Source organism: Emydura macquarii, unplaced genomic scaffold, assembly GCF_026122565.2.
Source record: "Emydura macquarii macquarii isolate MOO-44397 ecotype Brisbane River unplaced genomic scaffold, CSIRO-AGI_Emac_v2 contig_3287, whole genome shotgun sequence".
Classification (NCBI taxonomy): Eukaryota; Metazoa; Chordata; order Testudines; family Chelidae; genus Emydura; species Emydura macquarii.
The window spans coordinates 3,954,115-3,965,168 of NW_027133424.1; the positions used below are offsets into that span (position 1 = coordinate 3,954,115).

General features: G+C 46.7%; 1 long non-coding RNA gene across 1 annotated transcript; it reads right to left on the minus strand.

Moving 5' to 3' along the window:
* Positions 1–276: 276 nt before the first annotated feature.
* On the minus strand, positions 277–3,020 carry LOC137142952 (uncharacterized). Its single transcript, XR_010917060.1, has 2 exons — positions 2,893–3,020; positions 277–450 (listed from the first exon to the last, which is right to left on the minus strand). It is a non-coding gene; the product is annotated as an uncharacterized lncRNA (long non-coding RNA).
* Between the last annotated feature and the right edge of the window lie 8,034 nt (positions 3,021–11,054).

Sequence of the window (11,054 nt, forward strand, 5' to 3'; positions counted from 1 at the left end):
CCCCTGGCAGAAAAGCAAGCTTCCTACAAGTCATTTGGGCAACAGTAGTTCTAACAGCCTTGACAATGATCACAAATACTCACCCACAAACACACTAAGGGTCACCTTCATTTGGCATTGATGTCAATGGAAAGACTCTCAGTGACTACAGGGGATGTCGGATCAACCTCTAGCCCAATTTGGCAACCCTTAGTCAGTGGGATAACTCCCATGACTAAGGACTAGGTTGTCTGAGTAAGGCCTTCATGATCAGCCCTTATAGGTGTATAACTGATCCACAGTGCGGGAAGTAGTCTTCAGCCGCAGCCGGCTGCAGTCTGGGTTGGACAGTGTGGTGTGATCTGAACCTCAGCTGGCCATTTCACGTGGCGCTCACTGAGCATTTCTGTCCCAGTCTGCTGGAAGCCAATATTTTAATGTGCAGAGGTTTCAGGTGCTGGCTCCACATGCCTGAGGAGAAGAATAAATGTCCTTTAATGCTCAGGCAACTGTGAAATAAAGAATGGAAGATAAGAGCTAACAAAATCAACGAAATGGAGAAAAACTGGAAGGAAGAATACAGTAGATTGCACTTTCCTCCAAGATAACCTGGAAACATACTTTATCACCAAAAGTCCATTTGCAGGCACAGAAGGGAGTTTATTTTTTTAATCGGTTTTGAAAAACAAACAAAAAAAGTGAAGTCAAAATAACCTAGCTTAGCAAAGGACAAAGCAATTGGAAGTTAATTTGCTGGCTAATTGCCACATAAAACTTTGATGTAAAAAGAAAAATTTTTGCAACAAGTCTTCCCAAAACATAGGAGAAAAAAAACCTGCCCAATTTCAGAAGCAATTTAGCCATAGATATTCTATGACTAGCATGCATAAGTACAGGGCCCTGCTCCCACTGCAGGCAATAAAAAAACACCTATCATATTCAATGGTGCAGAATCAGGCCTAAAAATTAATAGTCACATCTGTGGGCACTATCAAATAATCAAAATGGAAGGCAGGGCAGAGCTTACAGCGACAGGGTTTAATTTTTACCATTAATCAATGCGATAATATTGATCTTGGTGGGGATGTTTGGATCTGATGTCTGATGCCCATAAAGAAAGAGATCCTTCCCCGGCAAGCTCCCTACACCACTAGACAGGGACAGCCATGCCAAGGGAGTAGAACAGGCCAGCAAGGGGAAAAAGCAGATACAAAGATGAACACAGTGTGCCCACCCACATCCCCTTTAAAAGCATTACAGCCAGCGGCGGCTCAGATGGCACAGGGCCAAACACCATGGCAGATTTCCTGTCAAACCACCACAGTAGGGAGCCGGCAATAGCTCATTGGTGGTCCGTTGTGATGAATGGGCCTGAATGAAGTGAAACAAGCCCATGGATGCTCCCAAGGTGAGGTGCAGAGCTGAGATTAAGACTAGCCAATGACCAATTGCTCTGTGGGGTGCCTATGTTAATCAGCAGGAGATAGAGCCAGATACCAGCTTGCCGGGTGACTCTGGTGCTGTGGCTTGGCATGATGAACTCTGGGTTTCAATTATAATAATAAATGTAATACCTGGCTCTTCAATTGCACTTTTCATCAGGTGGTCTCAAAGCGCTTTACAAGGGAGGTTGGTACATCACTCTCCCGATTTTATAGATGGAGAAACTGAGGCACAGAGAAGTAGCTTGCCTCAGCTCACCCAGCAGGCCAGAACCAAGACTAGAACCCAGGCCTCCTGAAGCCCAGTCTGCTGCACTGGCCACTAATCCACACTGCCTCCTTCCAGGATCAGTGCCTCACCATACATATAATGGTACACAGGGCTGCAGCTCACTCTGTGTGCTTCTATCCATTCCACAGGCGCCCACCATTAGTAACACCATGTGAGCCACATTACATGCATCATTGCTTCCTGCCTTGCTCTGCATCTATTGCATCAGCCACTGGAAGGAGGGCATCCACCAGCATCCTTCCAGTAACTGGGGGCAGACAAGCCCTCCAGCCCTCAGGTTGTGTCTTGTTCCATGGAGTCGCTGGAGAGTTTGGGGAGGACTGTAAGTTAGGGGAAGAGGAAGCCAACATCTCTTTCCTTGAGCCAGTACCCCTTTCTGGGTGCCCACTTGCCCCACCTTGGCAATGCTTAGAGTATGTGCAGCTGCCACACACGTCTTTCTCCAGGGCATTAATCAGTAGGGGAGCAAAACAGTGCTCCTGCTTACATTTAGCTTGCACTGTTTTTCCCATGTGCACAGCTTACATTATACCTTTTTGACATCATGCAAAATAGCAGTGCCTCGGACTGTCACTGCTGGAGGAAAAAAACCAAAATGTATCAAATTCTCCAGCCAACCAAAACACACACACACACACACACACACACACACACTCTCTCTCCAGCTTAAAGACTTCAAATCACTCTGCTTGTTACTGCTGAGTTGCTCTCTCTGCTTTTCCCAGGGCTGCATGAACACCAAGTTCTTTGCTGTTATGAGGCAGGCAGTTTAATCAACTCTCACTCCCCTATGCCTAATATACAGAATTTTAACTGTTCTGAGACCACTTACCCACTGAGTTCTGCATACTGCAGTTCTGAATGCTGCAACGTTAGTCACCCTCATAGATGTCCAATGTTATGTTTCTCTACACACAAAGTGTGGGCCTGGGCTTTCAGATTGAAGGGCTTTGATTGTACATGAAGGAAAGCAACACACCAAGAAAGAACAAATGTAGAATCTGCATGAGGCAAAGCACCGTGAGTCTGATTTGGTCACAGCATCCAAAACTGTTCTCCAGAATGGAGAGCCCCACGACAGCTGGGCAGGAATCCTCCTCCTATTTGAAGGGCCAGTATGCAAAAAAAAAAAAAAAAAAAAAAGCGTAACTTCTGCTGTGCAATTATATAGATACCCACCAAGCCTCCAGTGCTGGGATTCTTGCTCCTGGCCTTCTGTTGTAAACACTGGCACATCTGCACAGTCTTGCTTCAAGGTCAGAGGGCTAATTCATGAGGAGTCCTGCCTCAGGTCCAGACATCACCGGCTGACTTAGAAAAAGAGAGGTTTTTACACCTACTATAATCACTCAGTGAAAGCTCACGAGATGCTGGCCTGAATCCTAGCTCAGTATAAAAACCCCCACCAGCTCAGTCAGCCGAGCAGCATTTCTACCTCTTACAAGCATGAATATATCCTTGTTCTTTAATCAGAATGTAGTAATCACTAAATACATCATGTACAATATATTGGGGAGGGCACAGGTCTTCAGTCTGCCCAGTAGACCATGCAGAAACAATCACTACCATATCATGAAACCCTTTACGATTTGCCACCGATATCAGACCTGCATGGCATCATTAAGTCAAGTTAAATTGCTTAGTCTCCTGTTGAAAAAGAATCGGACAGAATGAAGTAGCAGCCAAGACCAGAGCCAAGTCTTTCTGTAGCTCGGCCTGCAGCCAGCACCCCTCAAGCTGTGCCTTCGTCAGATTTCATAAGTGAATCAGCTACGGATCTAGTATAATTTGGAAGGAAGGTCTATAAGGAAAAGTCACCTGCAGGTTGTGGTGGTGATGACTCGGTAGGTTGCACTCTTCTTTCTGAGTTACACTGGCTGGCTCCAATTGTGGGCGATGCCTGGACATGTAACATGTAAATCATTCTAGGATGAAAGGTGCTCTGTAAATAAGTCTTGTCGGATGTGTACAATGTCTTTCATTATGTATCCATTGCGGGAGAGGTTGAGGGAGCCCCACATCAGAATAAGCCCCAGGTCAGGGTTTAGAGCTCTCTCCTAAGAGATGGGAAAGCCGCCTGTTCGCTGCCTCTCTCTCCCTGGAGGGAGGGTGGAATTGAGCCTGGGTCTCCCACATTCATGGTGTGTGCTCTAACCACTAGGCTACAAGCTGTAAGATGGACACTGCTTCCTCTGGCTGGTTTGTGTGGAACAAGGCAGGCACCTAACTCATTCTCTCAGAAAGTAGCTTAGGGACTGAAGCCACCTGCCTGCAGGCAGCAGGTTTCCATTCTTGGATCTCTAAGCAGAGCTTGGTGCCTCCCTATACCAGACTGAGGTGCCTAGCGCCGATGGCTTAGTGCACACCCCTTGTGTCAGAATTGGCTAGCTAGGCACCTCAAAAAGTGATTCACAAAAGCCAGCCTGCAAGGTGGGGAGCTGCTTTTCTCTCCCCATTCACTGTATAGGGAGTCCTGACACCTAATGCAGGCTTCATGGATTGGGGTGTTCCTGTAAGTGCCTAAATGTTCAGCGCCATGATACTCAGCAGTGCACCACTTAAGTCCCATTGTGGACCCAGCCTTGGTCCTTTAGCTGAGGCTCGTGCTTTTAGATCCAGCGGTCCTGGATTCAGTCACTGCCGACACCCAGTGGTGTCATTAGAAGCACGGGTGTGTGTGCCAAAGGGTTAAAGGAAATCGACAACCCTCTAGCTTACCAGCTCTGGCTGAAGCAATTGCTATTAAATGGAGTGGTGAAGGGTAGGGTGAAAAGGCCAGACAAATTACAACTCAGTGTTCAAGAGGCTGAAGTTTCTGTTTTCTTGTAGCTTTTCTTGGGCTGGACAAGGAGCCTAGATCCAGCAGGGAAAGCCCAGGCTAAATATACTTGGGTCTCCCAAGACTGCCACGGAATGGAGTAGGAAATCCTGAAGCATTCTGGCTGGCCTCATTTGCAACCAGGAACCGTGCAAGTCCCTGTGCATATAGGGAATGAGAACACACACTTAGCAGAAGCTGTTCCGCGGTCTGGTTTGACAACCCTCGTTTGGACCCACTTAGCAAGATTAAGGCCAAGCAGCCTGTCAGTCATCCATTCATTCCTCCTGCCTGTGGAAGCCTGATAAATATTTCAGGAGCAAGCTCTGGCAGGGACAGCCTCCTCTCTGTAATGTAAAGGAAGACATCCAGCTCACTGGAGGGGCTTCATGAATACAAAACGCCAACCATCAGAGAGGCTGGGGAGGAGAGCGGGTGGGGAAGAGCTGCATTAAGGAATGAAAAAGAGTCTCTTTAGCTTAAAGAGGAGCTCTGTCTGTCACACTGATACTGATAAGGCAGATAAGACAAAGGAGGCTGTAGGCAGCCCCCACGAGGATTGCGAAGACTCCTTAAATTGTTTCATTGTGCAGGGGATGTTGGACCATGCTTAGAAATCAGGTGGTGCTAAATGAGCAGCAGGCAGTAGGTTTAAACTCAGTCAGCTTAATGCACCATACTTGGGGGTTCAGATTGTCACTGGATCTCTGTTCTGGGAGGCTCTGTCCCCCAAGGGACACTGCTTTACAGGTTCTCCGCTAATAAAGGGGATGGGCTGGGATTGCTTTGGCCGCAGTGAAGTTCTTGGGATCTGTCATTCTTTGCCCGGCAGTGCAGGGCCCTGTGGAAGTGATCAGCCTGACTCACTGAACAGTGACTACATAGCTGGGGCAGCAGGGCTGTGCACAGGCCTATGGAAGAGCAAACACTAGGGCTGGTTTTGGCCCAGTATCGGGACATCTATTCCCCAGCCCAAATTGGCCTCTACTGTCTTCGTATCTCCAGGACTCCTCTGAGTCTGACCTGAGCTGGACCTGCTAGTCATCTCTGGACCTATACTGCAGAAGCATCTAGTAGTGGAATCATTCTCTCTCAGCACATGACCACTGAAGACAGTGTTTGCCTAGGCGGAAGGGCTGGGAAGTATTCTCCTGCCATTGGTGCAGTCCCTCATGTTCTCTCAGTTCAGAGTTAGACCAAGCCAAAACCCCAGCACCAAACACCTCTGAACTTGGCTGGAGACAAATCTGGATGTGACATTAGCCAGTGGAGCCTCTGTGTGTGGCCTAACAGGTAGAGCATTGCACGAGCTTCTGTTGTCTCCTCTGCCATTTGCCTACTGGGTGACCTTGAGCAAGTCACTTCATCTTGCTCTGTGCCTCAGATTCCCCATTTGTAAATGGGGATGATACTAGCCTCCTTTGTAAAGTGCTTTAAGATCTACTAATGAAAAGCACTATAAAAGAGTTAAGTAGTATTATATAATGGGCTAAATAGTCTGGGACAGTTCAGATCTGGATGATCTCTTATTCATACTGACAGAAGATGGCTACTATCCTTGACTCGAAGAGTCTTCTGAAGAGCAGATTGCTGGCTTTTTGAAAGCACCAGATTGCACTATAAGACATGAATTTAACCAAGGATTATTCTCAGGGGAGAGTCCACTAGGACCTTAATATAATTTCACAATTGGCTTCCAACTCTGTCATGGACCAAAAGCCCAGAATAGGCCCTACCCCTCCACCCCAACTCTGGGATGATTGAAATCTAGATCCAAATGTTGTCATTCCCAGGCATTTCTTCACTAATTAGAGAGTCACAGTAGTTGAACTCACTGGTAGGTGAGTATCTATATATATCTGCTGGGTATAGTGGGTATAGATACATCTGCCTGGTAAGACGAAGAGACATTGGCAGGCTGCTCAGGGAAGTGACATTTCCTAGATCCTATTACTTACCATTAAATGGCAATCAGTTGAGCAAATCAAGGCAGCAGTTATGAAGGATGAAGGAGCTCTGAATTTCAAGGTAAAACGACATGTAATACAATGTGTTTGTCTGTAAATTTTCTTCTGTGTGCCTGTATCACTTGGCTTTGATGTATCTGCTGCATTCCTGACAGTCCTGCTTCACTCTGTAATACAGTAGGTTTTGGTCATTTATTCTCCCCTGGAAGGCTCAGGTCAAAGGCATCTGGTTCACAGCAAAGATTACCTTACTTTGTAAAATAAAATCCCCAGCCACGGTTGGCCAAGGCACAAGGAGGTCCCTTCTGAGGCCTCCAGTGCACAGAGCAGTTAGTCTCTCTCCTCCACTCAGGGGGAGGTTCGTTCTGGCTCCCGGTCCTTTGACGAATGGTTCCTATTTATTACAATCCATTAGTGGTTGCAGGATCACTAGTTAGGTAGCTAGTTTAGTTTTCAGGGCAGGCAGGCATCCTGACACAGCCACGCCAGAAGGAAACAGATGTACAAGGACACACACGCACTCTTCATCCTTGCACCCATACACACACACACCCTGAGGCACAAACACAGATCCATGTACTCACAGTCCAAGACACACCCCAGAGACATGTGACCTACACACACACCACAAGGAACACCCAGACACATACAAATGTGTGCATGCACACATCCAGAGATCCAGGTGCACACATACAACATCCCAAGAGAGTGCTCGGGGAAGGGCGATTAAGAGGGGGCCAAGAGAGAGAATTCACGGAACTGGGAAAAGATGGGAGCTCTTCAAAGCTGCCCTCTAGGTTCTGTTTTCTTCCCCACTAACCCTACAAAAGCACATCAGCAGCTGGGCAAGTCATTCCCATGGAGCAATGTCTGTTGCCAGCTGAGCTCACAGAGCCAGGAAGAGAGATAGGCTTCTGATTAGAAAGAGAGCTGTCTCTTCCCACCCCATTGTGCCTAGCACAGGGCCCACAAAGTCTGCCTGGCAGAGGAGCACAACCCCACATGGCTTTGACATTAAAATGCCACAGATAGGCACTGTCTCGGAGTCTCCTGCTCATGGCTGTGAAGGGGGATCCCTAAGGCTAGCAGTCCTGAGTCAGATGAGAGACCATCTCCCATCCTGGATCAACATTCAGACCCCAAGACCTTGCCTGCAGAATATTTAAATAAAATCTTGCCTGTTTACCAACCAGAACTAAAGGAACTTGCAGTTGCTAGTGCCACCTGTGCCCAGGAAACTCCAGACCACACAATCTCCTTGCCCGCATCCCCAGCTGCAGAGCATGAAGGGCTAGAGACAGAGAGAGAGCAGGAGAGAATCCAACTGCAGCTGAGAGGTGGAGGTGGAGCTTTAGAGCAGCATGCATCTGGCACAAGACTCTCAGCCTGGTTATGGGATAGTAGATTTGTTAGCACCGCTCCTGGACTGGCAGATCTAGTGCCAGATGGATCTGCTCCTAGACAGCTACCATTAGACCCTACAGCAGATGCCTGGACAACCAGCTTACTCTCATATAGCAGGCTCCTGCCTAGGTCTTGATGAATAACTGATTTTTTCAATTCACTGGCCCAATGGAAAAATTGGAGGGGGGAGGGGAATGGATTCATATTGGGTCAACCTGCAATGAAATGTTTTCAAATTTTTCAGCAAACTGAAAAAGTCAGGAAAAAAATCAATTGGGGGGTCAAAAAATATTTTGTTCGACCCAAAATGAAATGCTGCATTATGGGTTTAAGAGTTATTTATTCCCCCCACCCCCGTACTTTAAAAAAAAACTGAAGCAAAACACAAACAAAAAAGTTTTTTCATTTGCAACAATCAAAATGTTTCGTTTCAAAACTGTCAAAACTAAAGTTTTTGATTTTTTTTCTGAATTTATTTTTGGCCTTTTTCCAACCAAAACAATTTGGCAAATTTGACACAAATTCATTAAATGTTTCGGCCAACCATATTGGCATTCTTGGCAAAAAGAATTTTGTCCAAAAATGCACCCAGCTCTATGCCAGACTGTTCTAGCTCAGCAAATTTCTCTTTCTCTCTAAGCCACAGAGTCATAGAAGTTAGAGGTGGAAACAACCTATTCAGTCAATCTGTCCGTTCCCCATCTCACAAAGGATTGTGCTTTACAGTGTTTTCTCCAATATAGTTTTAAATATCCCAAATGACTGGGTTTTCTTTCTTTCCCTTGGGAGACTAGCCCACAATCTAATAGACCTGACAGTCAGGAATACTCTCCAGCCTACATTTTCCTTTAACTTTCATCCCTTTACACCCAGTTATTTCCTCTGGGCCCTCTCTAGAACAATTCCTCCTTTGCAGAAAGTTCTCTCAGTTAACTGATGTAAAATCCCCAGTAACTCCACTGAAGTCAGTTAGTTATTCTGCATCTATAGCAGTGTCACCAAGAGGCAAATTCAGCCTCAATGTTGATACTTTTCAAATATTTGTAGATCAATTGTTTGTAATCAAATTAATTGCCTTTGTTTCTTCCTCCCTCTTCCATGCTTTTGTCTCATCTCATACTCTATTACGATAATTCCCTATTATCAAGATCTCGGGGGGGGGGGTTTCCCCTTCTTGCTCCCCTCAGAAAGTGTGTGACTGCAGGATTTTTATGAGTATTTAACCTTTGATTTATAGCCAGGCTGGTGTGATAAATTATATAAGTGCCAAGGGATGTGGGTAAGAACAGTAGGTGATTTCCCATATCTTTCCCCACAAAATTCATTTTGCCAGATAACAAGATCATAATTAAACACCTGTGTGCCAGATGTGGACAGCTATAGGTGTTTAATACTGCTGATTCAGCTACAGAATACCTCAAGGGTCTGACTCAAAGCTCACTGATATCAATGGAAGTTGAAATATTTTGGTTTGTTGAACTGACCTAAAATGTTCGGTAGAGTCAGTTTAACATTGAACTGCATTTCACTGTAGTGGCACACTGCCTTATGGGAGCTATTAGTTTGGGGTGTCTGATGCCTCCCCATTCTGCCCTATAAACTAGACTCCCTGGGTGGACTACATTTCCCATGATGCAATACAATCCTCTCCCCAGGAATATGGTGCACCATGGAAATCATATGGCTGCAAGTGCATCACAGGAGATGTAAACTGGCCAGGGAGTCTCATCCACAGGGGAAAATGGGGCCCTCAGAAACCTGAACTACAACTTCCATGAAGCAATGTGCCACCATAGAACAACACAGTTTAATACTGATCTGATTTAAAATGAAATATTTTTAGATTGCACCCTCAGCAAGTTTGCAGATGACACTATAAGCTAGGGGAGTGGTAGATACACTGGAGAGTAGGGATAGGATACAGAGTGACCTAGACAAATTGGAGGATTGGGCCAAAAGAAATCTGATGAGGTTCAACAAGGACAAGTACAGAGTCCTGCACTTCGGATGGAAGAATCCCATGCACAGCTACAGACTGGGGACCGACGGACTAGGCAGCAGTTCTGCAGAAAAGGACCTGGGGTTACAGTGGATAAGAAGCTGGATATGAGTCAGCAGTGTGCCCTGGTTGCCAAGAAGGCTAATAGCATATTGGGCTGCATTAATAGGAGCATTGCCAGCAGATCGAGGGAAGTGATTATTCCCCTCTATTCGGTATTGGTGAGGCTGCATTTGGAGTAGTGTGTCCAGTTTTGGGCCCACCACTATAAAGGATGTTGACAAGCTGGAGCACAAGACTTATGAGGAGAGGCTGAGGGAACTAGGCTTGTTTAGTCTGCAAAAGAGAAGAATGGGGGGGATTTGATAGCAGCCTTTAACTACCTGAAATGGGGTTCCAGGGAGGATGGATCTAGGCTGTTCTCAGTGGTGGTAGATGACAGAACAAGAAGCAGTGGTCTCAAGTTGCAGTGGGAGAGGTCTAGATTGGATATTAGGAAAAAGTTTTTCCCTAGGAGGGTGGTGAAACACTGGAATGGGTTACTTAGGGAAGTGGTGGAATCTCCATCTGCAAGCCAAGAGACAGCCTCCTCTGTCCTGGCTTATAGATGGGCAGATCCCCAGGTCCCAGCCTGCGTGGAAGCCTCCTTCGCCTCCTTCGCCCAAGTGGCAGCTCCCCTCCCCGGCTCAAAGTCCAGTGCCCAGAAACCCAGGTGGAGAGCCCAGAGACTTGCCCAGTTCTGGAGCTGGGCTCTACCCACAGGCTTACTTGTCAATTTCCCTGCTCTAGCTCAGCAGTGAAATTGACAACTATGACAGCCACAGATTTTACCAGTATAAAAATCTTAAGAGGGGCCCACACAGTGTGATTTGCCCCAGACCTGCACCCCCCTAGGGACGGCCATGGGGAGCACTGCTATCCACTCTGGTGGGCTACTAGTGCATGCTCAGACATCAGAAGTTCCCGCCTGTGTGAGGAGAACACCACGTGACCCCACCATCAGGCCATAGTGATTGGCTGGTGTTGACCTTTGCTCCTATATGGCAGAAGGGGAGGAGGAAGGAGGGGAGAAACAGCAGGGAGTTTTGTGATCTGCCACAGCCACACAGCACTGCAGAACTCAGAACTCTCCTGCCTAACGAGAAATACAGTC